The following is an 18,672-nucleotide window of genomic DNA, read 5'->3' as shown; positions in this document are numbered from 1 at the left end:
AGCAATCAAGTTTCTCGACAATAATGTTACACCCTTCAGAGCACAAAGCTGATGGACTTTGCCATGTAATTACCAATATAGATTGTTGTTTTAAAGAATAATGTGTTTTAATCACAATAAAACACTCCTGTGTGGGCAGAGAGTCCTGCATCTACACAAGCAGATTGCTTCAGTATTGCCAGGCATCCAGACTTGGGCTCGAGAGAGACCTCTGACAGGAGAGCGTGAAGACTGTAGTTGAAGGGTAAATCCCACCTTTCCTCAGCCAGGAAGCCCATCATAAACATGGGGCAGCTGGGTAACAAATAGGGGCGATGTTAAAATTGTATCTTCTTAGAATTTATTGTTACTTCAAGGCAACAGTGAGCTGAGCCAGGAAGATTCCAGCAAAGATAGCTGTTATTAACCCCTCAAATATCATCTTGTCTTGGGGAGCCTTCCCCTCTCCTCCAAAAGTGAATAATTCCTTTCTCTGTGGTCCTTAGTGCTTGTTATACTCCTTCTAAGCTTACTGTGGCACTGCTATCATTTATTTGCATGTCTTACCCTTACAGTGTTTTTCATCCTTATGTTAACTCCTCCCTCACTACGGCCTAGCAGGGTGGGGACCCCAGTGCAGGTCAGTGGATGTTGAATGAGTCTGCTCCTTTATGTAAGGCCCCACAGAACAACAGCAAAGGTTATAAACACCAGTCTGGAAATGAAATCAGTGATACTGGAATTCCCATGTTTACTGCAGCATTATTCACAATAGCCAAGATACAGAAACCACCTATGTCTCCTCTGATGAATGGATAAAGAAAATGCAGCATATATACACAATAGAATACTATTCAGCTATAATAAAAGAAGGACATTCTGCCAGTTACAATGACATGAATGAATCTGGAAAACATTATGTTAAGTGAAATAAGACAAACACAGACAAATACTGTCTGATCTCACTTAGATTTGGAATCTAAAAATGTCAAACTCAGAACAGAGAGTAGAACGGTGGTTGCCAAGGGCTGGGACATGGAAGAAATGGGAAGATGTCAGTCAAAGGCTATAAACCTTTAGTTATAAGATGAATACGTTTTGGAGATCTAATGTGCAGCATAATTCTGTATTGTTTACTAGAAATTTGCTAAGAGGATAGATCTTGTGTCCTCACCACACAAGCACACACACACACACACACGAAAGGGTAACTAAGTGTGGTAATGGATATGTTTATTAACTTGATTGTGGCAATCATTGCACAATATATACATGTACCAAATTATTACATGTCCTTCTTGAATATATATTTTTCAATTATATCTTCAATTATACCTCAATAAAGCAGAAAAATCACTTTATGCAATAAAATTGTCACTCCACAAATAACTTCTAAGAAAAAAAATAGAAAAGGGAAAAAGAAACCCAAAACTGGGAATCAGGACAAGGGAACTTCAATTCCAGCTTTATCTACAATCACTCTATGATTTCAGACAAGCCACTTAACTTCCCTTAAATTAGTTTACCCATCTGTGAAATGAACACAGCACAAAATATTAGGATTGTGAAAAAATCCTAAGGACTGTGAAGAAACTCACTGGAGAATCCATGATCAAGTATCAGTAAGACACATCCCTCTACCTAAGGAACCTCCCTATCTTGTGCACTGGCAAACTCCCTCTTCTCCAGAGGGATGAGTTCACATATCACCTCCTCATTGAAGCCTTTCACAACTAGCCTAGAAGACATGGTACTTGCTACACTACTCACTCTAAGATTATCTACTCGGAACCTTTTATCCACAATGTTGTAAGTTCTAAGAGACAGAGAAGAGTATATTTTTATTTTATCTGTATATTTTTAAGACCTAACATAGTACCTGTTTAATAGTCAGCAACCCAATAAAAATCCAATAGAGGAATGAATGAATAGACGGATGAATGGATGGTTGGATGGATGATAGATAGGGGGGTGAATGGATGGATGAAAAAGGGAGAGAGAGGAGGCCTTGTGTCTGGTTTGGTTAAAATGGTTCTGAGTGTTTTAATAGTATAAATGATCTCTGTATGCTAATTGCTGATGTATAAAGATTGAAGTAGCATGGAACTCCCTAAGATTTGGGATATATTATTCTCCTGACTTGTCATTTAGATTAACCTTACCCATCAGCAATATCAGGATAAGTCACACTATCTATAGAATATTCTTTCAAATACAGGTGGGAAAGGAAGGCAATGCCTATTACATATATATAATGTATTGATGGCACCGGCAGCCCATCTGGAGCAGCTGCTGCCATGACACCGGCTGCAGTCGGGGAGGCATGGCTGGGGCTGCAAATTCCATGGATTCAGTGGGGGCCAAGAGCAGGCAGGAGTCCTGCCCTCCTGGGTACAGCTGCAGCTGCCCAAGTCATGGTTGTGGACCCAGGCATCCCTGTGATCTTTGGGGCCCAGAAGTCCCCCACATTTCCCCACAGGCTCAGATGTCTGCTCCCACTGTCTGGCCTCTTTCTGGCACTCACTCTAATCTTGGAGCAAGACTGGGGCCAAGACTGGGCACTATCACAGCCCAGCCAATTGTGCACACACTCGGGGCAATGCTGACACCCCAGCCCCCTGCCACCTTGGCCCCCCTGGATGCTGGATGCCGACGCACTCAGGAGGAAGGCCAAGGGGGTGCTAAGGACAGCTCAGCACTGGCCTGTAGGTGCCTCTTAACATGAGCAGCCTGGGTGCCATGAACAGGCTAGGAGGCAGATGAGCTCCTGGGCAGAAGTGGGCAGATCCCCAGTGAAGTCCCACCTTCAAGCCAGGAAAGGCCTGAAACCTGGGGACTGGGCTGCTCATCCCATGGACCAGAGTAGGAATTCGTGGTGCTTTTTCCAGGCCTACCCCTGGCTGCTCATGGGCCCACTGGTACACACTTCCTCCCCACTGAGGCTCATAAAAGCCCTGGACTCAGCTAGACTCTAGGAGACTATAGGACAGCCAGCTGCAGAGAAGAGCTGCTCACCCCAGAGTCTTCTCTCTGCTGAGAGCTGAACACTCATCAGGTCACCCTGCCTGCAGAGAGGAGCTACCCACTGCAGGTCTCCTCTGAGCTCTTCTGTCACTCAATAAAGCTCCTCTTCACCTTGCTCACCCTCCACTTGTCCACATACCTCATTCTTCCTGGACGTGGGACAAAAACTTAGAAAAGCCCGCCAAGTGGCGGGGCTAAAAGAGCTGTAATACAAACAGGGCTGAAACATGCCCCTTGCTCGCCATATTGCAGGTGTCAAGAAGGAGAGAAGAGAGAATGACAGAAGAGCTGCAGCCTTTCAGGGATCCCAGACCTAGGAGCTCCTGAAACCAGGGTGCTGACACCCTCCTTGGGGCTCTGCAATTCCTGGCATCTCCAAGCTTCTAGGCACCACCATATTCCCCAGGGCCTGCCATGGAAGCTGCTTGTGGTACACCTGGTCTAGCCACAACCCCACAGGGAGCCGGCACCTGGGCCAGTGCTGGAGCTGCCTGCCGGGCCAGTGCCTGGAGCTGCCTGCCCTGCCACAGCCAGTGTGCCTGGCTGTGCATAATGGCTGGACCCCACACTCACTCCCACACCTCTTGCTGCTCTGCTCGCCCTGGGCAGGCATGGGATCCAGGCCAGTAGTGCAAGCTGAGCACAGCCTGCCAGGCCGAGTGGGCCCAGCAGGCCTGAGCAAAACTCAGGTAAAGACACTTGCTACAGGCCACAGAGGTTTTCAGCCTGAAAAGCAACACCCCAAGGATCCTGTGACAGTATCATTTAATCCTCAGAACAGTCTTTTAAGGTCAGTACTATTTGGCCCCATTTTATGGATGAGAAAACTCAAATCAAAGACGTGAAAAATTTACCTATAGTTATTCTGCCAGGAAGTGACAGAGCTGGGATTCACCAAAAGCCAAACCAGTCGTCCACTAAATATCTATAAGGAAATTGCTTCCTGTCCATCTTCAGAGAAAATGCAATATACTATGAAAAAACAGGGGAAGGCAAAGTGGCAACTGGCTCATTGTAAACTGATCAATCATCATTGCTTGTTCACCATGCCCATCTCTGGCACACCCACAAGACCTGCCTGTACTCAGCCGAGCATGAGTGGGTAGTCGTGTTTGTCCTCTCACCCAAGAGCCCATTTACCTATCTCCATGGAGTGAGGAGCTCCGTAATGTGGACACCCACCTGTGGTGGCCTGCTCAGTAGGTGTGAAGGGGCTGTGCTGCATATAAATGGACTCTTTCACTTAGCAGGAGGCAGGTAATTTCTTTTGTCCCTGCTGATGCATTATTGATTGTGATGAATGTCAGAGTGGGAGCCCATTCCAGGAGCCATTAAACAATAATTTCATCTCCGGTGGGTAATTGATTGTCAGGGGCCACCGTGGCTGGTTGTGAAGTGGTGGTAACAGTGAATGTTTTTATTTGGGGCAGGGTGTGAAGGGAAGATTACATGATTTATTTATCAAATATCAAGCCCAGTTTTCAGGAAGAGGAAGCTGAAATGTGAAGTTGACCTTCTCTGAGGCGCAGACAGCCTGTCTCCTGAGGTCAAATTCCTGCTGCTTAGTATTAGAGGTGTATCTGGGCTTCCCTCCTCTACCCACTTTCAACTACCACTGTCCTTGGTAGCCACCCTTCCCAACCACCCAGAAAATCCTAGGCGTGATTATATGCATCTAATGTTACCAGCACCCAAATCCTCACAGCCTGTATACTCAACATCAACATCAAAATCTAGATATGTATTCTCTTGGTACAAGACAGCTTAGATCTGCTGGGTCTCTGAGTTCATACCCTAGAATGCCTTTCTCCTTGGTGTCCCTTTCATCAAATTCCTACTTACCCATCCCCAGATGACATCATCTGCTAAGGAAGCCCTGAGCCACCTCGATCCCCAGATGCAAAAGTGTTACTTGCTGCCACCTCTGTATTCTTAGGGCAATGCATTCATGCCTCTCATCATAGAATTTCTGATATTATGTTCTGATTATTTCCTTAGATTTCTGTCTTGACTACATTGTCAGTGATTCTTAATCTTTTCTGGATGATAAACTCTTCCTTATAGGGTTTGATGAAAAGTATAAAATTTCTGCCTTGTGAAAAACGTGAGCATCTTGCCAGATATGAACATACTATGTTCAGATTTAGGGTGTTTACATATCCACTGAAAACCATTCAGGGATCTCATGTTAAGAACCTCTACCCTGACCGAGCTGTCTGAGGGCCAGTATCTTATTTGCTTTTGTGTCTCCAGGCACAATGCATAGCAAGTGCTTAGCAAATGCTTGTGGAATGGGTGCAGGTTCTTTACAGGGCAGCTCAAAGATGTGGGAGTGTAGGCTGTCTGTAAGCTGCATGTCTCAAGCATTATTGATCGAAGGGCTATGAAGTGGTATCTGGAGCTATGCAGGCAGAAGATGAAGTGGCTGCAATGTCTTGAGCTGATCCTGGCTCTATGTTTTAGAATTTTGAAGATGGAGAGAAAGTGGATTAGAAAGGCATGAGCATTAGCACTGTGCGGCAGAGCTTAGCAGAACTTCACCAGAAACTTCAAAATGCAAAAACCAAGGAAGGTACAAGGACTTCCACAAAGCTCTGGACTCCAATCTTCATTTTTTTGTTTTTAAAATCAGAAGAGTCGGGTAGAAATTCTGGACACAGTAACTCCACCCATAATCGCGCAAACAAACAAACTGCAAAATCACTCTCATGACCAGCCTAACCACTTCCCTGAGAGCGTGAGCAATTCTCAGTTTGCAGCTTTAAAGAAACGCATTTCCAGAGACAAGGGCTGCTGCAGGGAGTTATATGACCTCATGGTGAACAATATGCAGATTCTGAAACCAGAGGGCTTGGATTCGAACATCAACTCTAATGCTTATCAAATACGGGATCATGGGCAAGTTACCAAACCTCTGTATGCTTCAGTTTCCTTGACTGTGAAATGGAAACATCATAAGTCCTACCCCATAAGACTGTGGGAGGAATAAGTAGCTGATATATGTGATGGCTCAGGGCACATAAGTGCTCATTAAATTCTAGCTACTACTATTACTACAAGAGATGTTTGTGGGTAGATACTCTTACTGCAGTTAAGAGTTTTCAGAGTATATTTGTGCAGAAGGAAAGGCTTATTTTATTTTATTTTAGCTCAGACATCAGTAGAAGTGCTCTGATATGAGGGTGACGTTATTCTCCAAAGAGAAGGAACCAACCTCTTCAGCAAGCTCCCAGTCAAAGAACCAATTCCCTCTGTATATGAAGCAAGCAAGCCCTCAAAATTGACTTCAAACCCTCATGCGTGGAACCTTCCTTGGCAGTTCCAGCCCACATGGAAATAATTCTTTAATTTGATCTCCCAGTGCATTTACTATACAGGTTCCTTCCCCTGACGCTCAAACCCTGTTTAACAGTTATTATACATTTTATAAATTTATCGAAGATTGCCGTCTTTCAGGGCAGAAACCATATCTCATCGTTCAGGTGTGGTTCTGCAGTGCCAAACCTGTTCCCCTCAGGACATTCTCATGTCCTGGCTAGAAGGTGGGGCCTTAAATCAAAGAACTAGGTTTAGGTTCTTTTCCTTGCTGGTCTGTGACCCTGGCAAGACACACGTGAGCCCACCCAAGATTTGTTGTCCATTTCTTTCTTAGTAATAAAACCCCTGTTTTTAGCTTGAACATGATCATTTGGAATAAAGACAATACGTTCTAGTCCCCTTTGAAGTTCAGTGTGGCCGTATGACCAAATTCCAGCTGGTGAGGTCAAAGTGACAGCTGTGTGAGATTTTGTCCTTTCTTAATTTGTTTCTTCTTGCTGCTACTTGAAACTTGTATATCGTAGCTGCAGTTATATCGAGCTGCCCTCGTGGAACTGTTAGGATGGGGGCCACATCTAGGGATGGTGGAGCCTGAATATCTAACAATTTCATGAGGCCATCAAACTACCCCTCCAGAGTGTGCTTCAAAACTTTATTTAAAATGAGAGATAAATAAATGTTACTTGCAAGATGACCTGAATCCTAACTAAATACTCTGAATCTTAGGTTTCTCACCAATACAATGTAGATAACAATTCATACCTACATGACATGTAAAGCAAATATTACAAATGTAAACTGACTGCTACAGTGGAAGTTGAATTGTAAGCACTTACAGAAAAAAAAATTAAGAAATTAAAAGTACAAGGGAGAGAATAAGACAGACAGACTAGTGATTTGCATAAACACCGGGTTGGCATTTCGGAAGGAGCACACCAGGCCTAAGGGTTGAGCTGGTCCTTGGAAGAACCAGTTAGTCCTTCCCTGCACTAACTTCAGATTGTTACCAGCATGAGCTGTTCTACACCACAAGTTCCCACACATGTGAACATGGACATAATGAAAAGACCTTGAGGGGGCCCTCACAGAAAAGATTAGAAAGTCTGCAGTGAAGGGGACAAAGTGGGAAGCAAAGTACCAACTTAGTGTCACTTTCAATGAACTTGAAAAACGGAAAGAGGGAAAAGCCATCTTTAATGGTTGGAAAGAGAGTTTATCTTTCTCCACTGTCCGTGAAAGGTGGATTTATCGTGGATTTCTTCTTTCCTCTCCTTTATTTTTTCTTCCACTACTCACTCCATTATCTTGTCATTTGGAACCACCAGCTCTCCCAGAACCCTCCATCACTTCTCTCCTGCCACCCCAGAAAGTGCCTGCGGAATCGTGGCCCATCATTCACGGCCAAGCCAGAGCATGCCCCTCTCAGATTCCAAGCTTGCCCTCCCCCTGGCAAGGTAAGACAGACTGATGGATGGAGAGGTGGCTTCTCATAATGCCTGGCACTGTGCCCTCTATTACCATGAAGCATGGTCCTCTCCTGCCTGCCTCCATTCCTTCATAACTCCCACACTACTCCCCTGTGCACCTCATAAAATCCTGCTTACCCATGCATGCTTTTCCAGAAGATTTTCTGCCCACCTTCTCAACACACTGGGCATGGACCCCCTGCTCTGCACACAAGTTTTACATGTCCTGTCTTATATCTTCCCCTTAGAAAGGATCTGTCCCTCTAAGAAGGACTTTGCAAGAGTTTGTTTTAAAATGATTCCAACTACAGTGTGCTGGGCCTGTGTCAGATGCATTTACTTATAATATCAGTAAATACCCATATGGCATCCCAGCTTCTAAGTGGGGAAAGGACCTGCAGGGAAGCTCTAAAATGCCAGCATCCGCTTAGGTATTAAATAGCAGAACTAGGACGTGTGGGTTTTTGTTTGTTTTGTTTTGTTTTGAGACAGAGTCTTGCTCTGTTGCCCAGGCTGGAGTACCATAGCATGACCTCAGTCACTGCAACCTCCGCCTCCTGGGTTCATGTGATTCTCCTGCCTCAGCCTCCCGAGTAGTTGAAACTACAGGCATGTGCCACCATGCCTGGCTAATTTTTGTATTTTTAGTAGAGAAGGGGTTTCACCATGTTGGCCAGGCTGGTCTTGAACTCCTGACCTCAGGTGATTCACTTGCCTCAGCCTCCCAAAGTGCTGGGATTGCAGGCATAAGCCACTGCACCTGGCTCAGAACTAGAATATGAACCCGGAGTTCTCTGCCTTGTGGCCTACTATATTCCACCACATTTTCTCTGTCTCTTCGTTAGTCTAGAAATACAGAGCCTAAAAAGATGGGTGGACCCTGCTGTGGTCTGAGTGCTTATGTCTCCCCAAAATGTAGATGCTGAAATTCTCACCTCCATGGTGATGCTATGAGGAGGTAGGGGCTTTGGGATATGATTAAGTCGAGAGGGTGGAGCTCTCACAAATGGGATTAGTGTCCTGATAAAAGATGCCCCAGGGAGGCCCCTCATCTATTCCATCATGTGAGGGTGACATCTGTGTACCAGCAAGTAGCTCTCAACAGACACTGAATCTGCCAGTGCTTTGATCCTGGACTTACCAGCCTCTAGAAGTGTGAGAAATAAATTTGTTGTTTATTAGTTCCCTAGTTTATGGTATTTTTAGAGCAGCTTAAATGGACTAAGGGAAGTCCTATCCCTGCTAGCCTCCTCTTCCACCCCTAAAGCAGCCATCTCATGCCAAATTGCTTCCCGGGACCCACTTCCCTTTACTCTAGATCCACTGTCTTCAAGAAAATGCTGATTCTCCTCCTTCCCTAAATGCTGATTCTCCTCCTTTGCCTATTGTGGTTCTAGTTTTATTTGCCAGAAAAGTCCAAAGCCTTCTTTTTAGCTCAAACAGAGGCTGGTGTCTGGACATTTGCATCGGTGAATGTTTTGTTTCAGGAAATCGATACAGCAGCCAAATTCCCCTTGCAGGCCACCCTCCCCTCATCTCTGAGGAAGGAAGTTTCCTGTCCTACATTTCTCCCAGGAGTGCTGATGAGGGGAAGGACAACACAAGGAGAAATCCTAAACCAGGACCTTTTAAACCATTTGTGCCTGCTTGTTGTTTGAGGGAGTAGGGTGCTAATATGGTTTGGTTATGTCTCCTCCCAATTCTCACCTCGAATTGTAATAATCCCATGTGTCAAGGGTGGGGCGAGGTGAAGATAATTGAATCATGGGAGTGGTTTCCCCCATACTGTTCTCAGGGTTGTGAATAAGTCTCATGGGATCTGATGGTTTTATAAATGGGAGTCACAAGCTTTCTTTCCTGCTACCATGTAAGATATCCCTTGTTCTTCCTTTATCTTCCACCATGAGTGTGAGGCCTCCCAAGCTGTGTGGAACTGTGAGTCCATTAAACCTCCTTCCTTTATAAATTTCCCAGTCTTGAGTATCTTTATTAGCAGCATGAGAATGAACTAGTACAGGTGTTTTGCTTTGTTTTTTTTTTTTAACAAGAAAAAATCATCTGTGGACCCAATAAATAAATAATAGAACAAAACAAGATTCTTCTGATGGAAATCTCAGCCCTTTCTCTGAGCCTTCCCCTTTCCATACTCTTCCCTCCTCCAGGCTCTAGCAGCCCCACAGAACCTAGGTTTTCACTAACAACTACTGAAAACGCAGAGTAAAATTTAAAAATCGCCATTGTGGTTTCATTAGCTATTTCCCTCTGACAGACATGAACTGATTTCTCTCCTCTCTGGACAAGACCCCTACATCAAGAAGTCTTCTGTTTTTTAAGGATCTTGAGGAGTTGCAGGTCCTGGGGATGCTTCCCATTGTTCACTGCACTTCAGGGCACGAAAAAAGCCACAGCCCCTGAAGCTTCCACTGTGTCTACGCAAGATGGGTGGAGGTGGAGACAGCACCTGAGCCCCTGAGGGGCTGCCTAAGCCTTTTGCTTACTGCAGCCCAGCACCTAGGACCATGCTGGACAAGTCGTGGGTGCCTAAGAGACATTTGATAAATGGGTTCAGAACTATAAAAACCTCAAGGTACAAACCATTCCTATACCTCCCCAGCCTCCTTTTCACTAGATCAAATTTAAAAAACCAGACCGCATTTCACTCCCAACCCCTCGTTATTTAGGTTTTCATTAACCGTCCTTTGTATTATCCAAGGACCTAGTCCCAGATTTTTCAAATCCTTTGTAAGACGTAGAGAACATCTCTAGCCACATTTCTTCTTTAGCAAATAGTTAATGAGCACCTGCCATGTAGCAGGTGCTAAGTGCCGGGAAAACAGAAATGATGGAGACACTGTTCCTGCTTGCCAGGACCTCAGGGAAGAGACCTGAGAAACAGATACAGCAAGACAACCCAGGGCTTGAGGGTTAGAAAATCACCTCCACATGGTTTGTGTGCTATTTTGATATCCTTATATAAGCAAGGCACAATCCCATGTGGCGTTTTAAATGGCCTGGACCCATTGAGATTGCAAAACCTATCAGCTGAGAGTGGGAATTTACCGCCTTGCTACAAATTCTGGCTCTTATTGCCTGTGGGTCCTTGGCAGTTTCCTTAAATAAACTCTCTGTACCTCAGTTTCCTCTTCTGCACGGTGTTGATATGAAGAGGATTGAATTAAATAATGCTTGTGAAGTGCTAAGAATAGTTTCTGGCACATAGCGAATATTCAACAATTATAAATCTCTTCACGCTTGTCTAAGAGACTTTGAGGATGCCTGGGACATTTTAATGGATGAACCAGCACAGCTTCCCATGCCTGCTTTACCACAATGCCTTGGATTTCTGTGTCCACCTCAGTTCACTAAACGCTTGGCCCTGTCATTCTGTCATATTAAATCCAAAGAGGACACTGCCTAAGACCCTGTCCTTCCCAGGTGTGGCCAAAGAGACTTTCATCACTTGGTTCAGTATCTTTTTCAAGCAGAGCAGTTAGCAGCAGAGTAGCCAGGGCCCCACCTCATTTTCTTATAGTTTTGAGATCCTTTAAGGGGAATAAGGGGTACGAACATCCAAATATGGTCTATGGCCATGAAGCTGAATGAAATATACCTTGACACTGTCTCTGAAACCTCACTCCTCAGACACTTCCTGAACACATTCTCTGTCACATAGAAGACATATAATACCTCTTGAAATTCAACATTCATGATAGTTTGTTAGTACTGGAAAGCCTTCAGCTGAACAACATTATATCTAGTGACAGTGTAGATTTAGAACTTCGCTTCTCTGAGTTTTACTCTTCCTCACATGGGCTCAGTGGTAACTTACTGTGCACACTGACACCAGGAGAGCCCCCTGTTTAGCTCTCCAGTTAACCCAGCAAACCACTGGAGGCAAGTCATTAAAAATCTGTGGAACAAGAAAATTTGAAAGTTATCTTAGAAGATAGTTTATCCAATTTTTTTTAACTAATGAGGAAACCAAGGCCCAGAAAATGCTAGTGACTCTTCCGAGGCCATCAACAGTGTCTGGTCCTTTTGACTTTATCATGATATGATGGTGATAGGAGTTGGGAGCGGTCTGTCATCTCCAAAATTTATGATGATTTTTATTGCAGAGGGGAATGAGCTTCTAAATTGAAAATACATGATGGGAGGGTTATTGAAAAACTTAAATGAGATAATGCACTTAAACACCTTAGCCCAGTGGTGAGCACAATAAAACGCTGGAAAAACAAAAAACAAAAAAACAAAACAAAAAACAGTGTCACCCATGCCAGACCATAAGATGCTTCCACGGATGCAATTGTGCAGTTCCCTCATCATGTCATTCTGCAAAGTCCTGTGGCTTCCCTCCTTTATTGTCCACCAATTAATTAACTTAGTCTGTAAAGCAAACATTTTTTATTTCATGCTATGTGTCAGCTGCAAAGATGAATCAGAAAGAGTGTGCACCCTGTGCCCACAGATGTGGTGACATAACATCATCTCACAGTGTAAGATACCATAAAATAGAGGTCCCCGCTCAGTGTCTGGTGGTCGTCAGCAGAGGCGAGCACTCTGCCTTTCCACCACCAGGGCGTGTGATAGGACTGTGCATCCCCCATACCCTGTTCCTTGGCCAGTGAAGTGAGAGCAGAAGACAGGGATGCCACTTCCAAGTGGTAGCTCCAGGAGTCAAGGCATGCCTCTACTCTCCTCTCCCTATGTCTGGCATGACGAGTAGCCAACTTTGAGGCTGTGGCTCCTCCAGCAGCCTCGTCCCCCACTGACGAGCAATGCATGTGTAGTGTATGCAAAAAATACACCTTGGTGACAAAGCCACTGCAGTGAGTCTGTTACCGCAGCTTTCATCTGACTTATCCTGGCTGATGTGCTCTGGAATGATGAGGATAAGAGGTTTCTTGCTGTTCTGTTAGCTCCTCTTCCACGGCCTCAATCCTGGCCTCCCCACATGTCACACCAGCCCATGACTGCGTCTTCTTCTAACACGAAGGCATCTGCCAGCCTGAAAGCTTTCATCTCCTCCCCAACACTTGACCCTTTTTTCAGACTAACAAGTAACCCCTAAGTGAAGTGCAAAAAAGCCTTCCAGAACCTCCCCCCTCACGCCTCCCCATACTCTGCCTCCTGGCTTCTGCCTAAACTAGCAATAGATGAAGCAATTGTGTTTTAATAAAGAAAATTGATTTAGCTTTTCAGTATTTTAACAAATGGCAATGCACACAGATCTCTAAAGATTTATGCCCACAATTTGCAAAATTATTTCTCTATCGATCAGTATGGGTTTGTTTTCTGTAGGTTCAATTAAGTAGTAACATTCTAGTAGGTAAATTAGTCAAGCCTGTGAAGTCTCCAGAGAAGGCAGATACTTATGTTCTGAGACTGAGATGGAGCAGTATCAGATGTATAGGCAAGGTGCCATGTCTGGGACCTCCTACGGCAGGCAAAGACAGCACCAGAAAGTTAGGAAAGGAGATGAAGAGAAGGGAAATGTGAGTTCAGAGGTGTCCAACTGTTTGACAATAGAATGCCACACGGATGGTGGTTCTGGCAGCTCGATCCCACAAGATAGATGGCCAGCCGGGGCCTCTACTGTGCTGATAAGACGGAAGGAAGTGGGAGGGTGGAGTCAGAGTCAGGCTGTAGGCAGCCACATCACTGCCTGCCCATATCTGAGCATGTGCCCCTAGCCTACCCCTACTCCCAACCCTCTTGCCTGGCTTTTGCAAATACCCCTGCAAGTGGGGCCTCTAAAAGGCCTGTATTACAGAAAAACAGCTCAGGAGGATAACCATTGAAACATTAACAGGTGACAGAATAGAGCTGATTTTTATATCCAGAAGCGTTGCCTGTATTTTCTGTTTGATGGTGATCATGCGCTCCCTATATAATAAAAACAAAAGCTGTAAAGAAGAATTCAGTTACTTGAGAGTCTCATGACTCAATAAGATTCTTGTATGTATCTGATGTGCCCAAGGACTTGTCCATCCCAAACTTATATCCCAGCTTGTTGGCAGCTTAGGTAACTTAGCAGCTTCCTGCATTCACACTTAGTCCTCATTCACCTCATGTGTGAGGTGCCAACACAGCAACAGAATCTTAAGCCAGGCTCCTGGGCCTGGTTGCGCCTGTTAAGATAGTTTTTTTTTTTTTTTTTTTTTTGTCAAAAATGTGTCTAAAATTTTGCATAAATATTTTATAACTTGTAGAACAGTTTCAATAGTCATATGATTCATTTCTTACACCAAATCAAGGAAGAAGGTATCAAGGGTTCCACTTGATTGATGAAGAAACTAAGGATCAGATTTGGATTCTTTATTCAAGCTCCATTCTCTATTGTTATATTAATTGTTCCCTCCTGACTGTTCCTGAGATTGAAAAACATGCTCTTAACTTTCATTCTGGTTGATTAAAAACAAAAGCAAGAAAACAAGAAAAAAAAGGAAGGAAAGATGAAAAAAGAGAGAAGGAAAAGAAAAACAAATACAGTGCAGGCACTGTGCTGGGTGCTGAAGACAAAGAGAATATTGTATGCTTCTTGGCTTCAAGAAACTTCTGGTCTGGAAGGGAGAGAGAAATGCAAACTGTTGATCTCAGGACAGTGGCCCAGGGTCCTTTGTAGAACTAATGGATGCAGATAGAGGGAAGAAGGCAGCTGTTCATCTTGCAAGAAAGGGAGTCAAGGAGAAGACTAAAGAAAGGCATCTTTTAAAAGTGACATTTGAAGAGAATCCTTGCTGAAAAGAGGGGAAGGACACAGAAGGGATTTATCCTCCCATTCTGTTTGAGAAGAGACTCAAAGAAAAAAATGACTCTGAGGCTCAAGAAAAGGATGGGACTATGATATGGAATTCCAGGCACTGAGACAAGGGGCAGGTAGATATGTGGGGTGCAAACAGAGCATCTCAAACCACACCCAGCACAGAGCACCTATCCTGCATCTCCAAAAGAAGTGGCCTCCTTTAGAGGGTCTGTGATTTCATGTCAAAACCTAAAAATCCCTTCAGTGGTCACTTTCTCTCCAGACCCCCGTCCTCAAAGGACACTGGACTGCATGCCTTCTGTTGTGTGCCCTGTCTACCCTCACTTTTCTGCCTGTACCACCATCTACCCTCCATTTGGGTTGTGGCCGATAGTTAATCACTCTTTCAGTGAGAAGACTTCGCTCTCTTCTGAGCAAATATGGACAGATACGTTATTCTCAAAATCTCTGTGTACTTACTCATGTGATTCAGTGATATTTGTTCTTTCAATCATCCAACAAGTATTTCATGTATTCATTCAACAAATATTTATCTGAAGGCATGTTTAATGAATGCTTGGTTACTGTGTTCTATACTGCTCAAAACACTCCAAGTAGCTTCCTGTATCCCTCAGAGTAAAAGCCATGGCATTACTATGGTCCATAAGTCCTCCAGGGCCCAAACCTCTCTGAAGTCGCCTCCACCTCTCCCTTCACTCATTCCTATCCAGCCACACCAGCCATGTTGCTCTTCCACGATGCCTCATGTACTACAAATGAATTTCTATTTTGCACCTGCTTCCTTTTCTGCTTCCAGCATCAACCCCCAATATAAAAGACAAGGACGGGTGTCCCTCACATATCTTCAGATAGTCATGTCTTTCTCCTCCAATGCCTTCAAGCCTCTGCTGAAATGTCACCTTTCCGAGAGACTTCCCTGACCACTCAGTATACAAATCACCAACTCTTCATCCTGTCTCCCCCTTTATCACACTGTGTTCATAACAAATGTCATGATGCATGACCATCTGTGCAATTGCCTGCACTCTCCCATTACAACGAAAATCCAGGAGAGCAGAGACTTTGCTCATCACCATATCCTCTGCCTAGCACTGCCTAGTGTATAGTAGCTGCTCAGTAAATATTTGTTCAATGAACTAATGAATCCAGGGATACAGGCTGGGGCTGAGGCTGGGGCCAGGGGTGGGTGGGAGCATTAGTAATACAGTGGGTTTCTTGCTGTTCATCATCCCCATGACCAGCTCTATTCCTTCATTTAAGGGAAAGTGTGCTGGTGTGTCAGCAGGCTGACAATAAGAAGCACCTGAGTGAGACGCTCGGCCCTGAGTACTGTCAGAGACAAGACACAGGTCTAAATGATCCATGGCTGGGTTCCGGTCTGGCAGTTCCCATCTAACCTGCAAGTGCCAGGTAATTGGATTGGTAATGGGATATGGAGACTTTCACCTTGAGGTCACTGCCTCACTTCCAGCCCAAGGGATGGCTGCAGCTGCAAGTCATTGCTCTTGGGGAGCAGTTCTGAGATCTTTGGGAAGCATCTGAATGCCAGTTTCAGTTCAGTCTGAGGAGACAGCCTGCAAGGCTGTTTTCTACACCGTCTTGCATGCTTGATCCCCTAGAAGGTAAGCGCAAGGCCTTGGCTTAAAGCTTCCTAGAGCCTCAGGGGAAGATAGGAGCCTGATTTAGCCCATGAGTTACAGCTTTTCCTGGGTAGTGATCCGAAACAGTGATCAAGATGTCACTGTTCCAGTGGGCAGTTGGGCTGTGACTTCACCTTCCCTGCTTGACTCTTCTTGTATAATAACCAATAGGTAGAAACTCATCCTACCTATTGTTTAGACCTGGTCACAACCAGTGGGGGAAAGACCATGGCTCTGGAGTCTGAAAGCATGAGCTTGAATCCTGGATTGGCCTCTGATTAGAATCCTACACCAACGAGTTAACTTCTCTGCATTTTCCCTTCCTCATCTGTAACTGGGGATAGCATTGTTGTGAAGGTTGGAGATGGCCTATCTACACCATTTAGCACAGGCTCCACACATAGTAGGCGCTCAAGACATGGCAACAGATAAGCAATAGGGATCCTCTTCCCAGGAGTTAGACAGGGGTATATTTGTGGCTCTACCCAAGAGGTCCATTTATCTGTCATTCATCAATTATTATTAAGGACCAACTCAGCACTGGGCACAGTGGTGGATCCTAGTGAACAGCTAGTACACTGAAAGTAAAGGATGGGGGACACAGAACTAATGGGAGGGCTACCACTTCAGGAAACACAGAAACTATCATATGCCCTAGGATCCATAAAAGCCACAAGCAAAAGGACCTCCACGTGGAACAAGAAAGCTCACTGCAGTCAGGCACTGTGTCTTACTCTTGTTGGTCTGCCCCGTTCCCCAGGGCCTATTAGAGGACTTTGTATGTAGTAGGTACTCAAAATATATTTGATCAGTTTTAGTGAAAAGAGTGCCAGCAGAAAGTCAGTGGTTTCACCAGCTTCCTGCACCACCAGAGTGAATTTACAGGGACCTGTGTCTGTGATCTCTCTCACCCCAGGACTGCAACCCATTCTGCAGGATGCTGCAGGCAGGCTGGGGCTGACTCACAGTGGCGTGTGGCTGCAGAGCTGACAACAGTGGCCTGATTTTGGACATGTGACTGCACTGCAGGCTGCTGAGCAGGAGGCTGAGGGAGGAGGCTCCTGATTGTATAAGCCAGGCCATCTAGGGACATGGCCAAGGCAAGGAGGAGAGTTGCACGGATGGGGCTCCAAGCAGCTCCAGGTGACCCTCCCCCCATCTCTGCTGCGCTGGCATGAGGAGGCTAGGGCATTTCAAAGACCAACCTCAGGTGGAAAGCAGGGCATGCATTTGTCCTGTTCTGAGAGATCCTAAAGGGGCACACAGACGTGCCACTCGTTTGAGCCTCATCTGGGCAACAAGCTCAGTGCCCAAGTTCAAGGGGACAAGGTCAGAAGCCAGAAAGGGAAGGGCACTTAGAGCCAGCAGGATGTCTCACCCCACCCCACCAGCCAGTCTCCCGAAGAAAGAGCTTCGCTCACCTTACCTTCTCCCCTCAGAAGAGATGTGCTTCCAGGCTCCTTCCTCTGCCACTGTGGAGGCATGGTCAGATTATTATGTCTCTGAGCCCCTTCTTCTTCAGCACTTAAGAACAGTAACTCTGTCCCTTCTTGTCCTTGCTTGTCCCACAGTAATGTCAAGAAAATAAAACCAGGTGCTCATTGGGAAGGAGCTCTGGAAGTGGAAGCGTTGGCGCCCAAGCACAGTTGGCTCCCTGAGCTGCTGGGCTCCAGCCCCCCGGGGTCTGGTGGAGGAAAGACCTATGACCCCTTTCAGCTGCTCAGCACAGCGAAAACTAGCCGGTCAGCACCAACTGCAGACCCCTCATGGCCTGTGCCGGGGAGTTGCTGCCACCAGACACAGCCATAAGCCAAACTGAGACGTAGGGAAAAGTTGTCTTTGCCCAGTCTTTGTCCCAAGGTCCACGACTCCCTTTCATTCAGACCTCGGGGGCTTCTTCCAGACTGACTGCGCTACCTAGCCACCAAACACCTGCCTTTGAAAAGGCCACCTGGAGAGGATATGCTAATTTAACCCAAGGCAGGTAGCCCCTATAAACAATGGAACTTTTGGCGAGGAACACCTGGGCGAGGATACGGTCTGGAAGGAAGGTTCTTCTAGTTGGCTTGGAATAATGAGATCTCCTAGAGCAGTTGCTAGGCTCCCGTCCACACTCAGCTGTGCTCATCTCCCCTCCCGCATCCCTCGTGCATCTGTGATTTGTTTCCTCCTACTAACTTCAGATGTGCTGCTGCCTCTAGGTGCTTTCAAAGCCCAGACTTCACAGAGGGCAAAAGTGAGCACGGGGAAGGAGAGTGAGGAGGGATGCAGGTGCAACAGGGGAAAGGGGACAGCTGCTTCCTAATGATGCATTTTGGTATCAGCAAGGAGACTGTTTAATGCTATTGTTTTTGTGCATATTAAACCACTAATCCACATCCTGTTTTGGCAACACAGGCTACCTCACATCTGTATGCCGTACCTACAATCTGTAAAGCTAATTTGTTAAACAGCTTTCTTCTCCCAGGGGAATGAGGTC

General features: G+C 45.5%; 1 protein-coding gene across 1 annotated transcript in view; it reads right to left on the bottom strand.

The window, feature by feature from the left end:
• The window catches only part of NTM (neurotrimin), a 1,227,126-nt gene extending 1,208,792 nt beyond the window's left edge, over positions 1-18,334 (bottom strand). Inside the window, exon 1 of the mRNA XM_073022378.1 lies at positions 17,620-18,334. The gene's annotated coding sequence lies outside the window, so the exon portion shown is untranslated. The remainder of the gene's footprint in view (positions 1-17,619) is intronic.
• Positions 18,335-18,672: the final 338 nt, after the last annotated feature.

Source organism: Chlorocebus sabaeus, chromosome 1 (assembly GCF_047675955.1).
Source record: "Chlorocebus sabaeus isolate Y175 chromosome 1, mChlSab1.0.hap1, whole genome shotgun sequence".
Classification (NCBI taxonomy): domain Eukaryota; kingdom Metazoa; phylum Chordata; class Mammalia; order Primates; family Cercopithecidae; genus Chlorocebus; species Chlorocebus sabaeus.
Note: the sequence above shows the minus strand (reverse complement) of the source record. Positions and strands in the feature narration are given on the sequence as shown.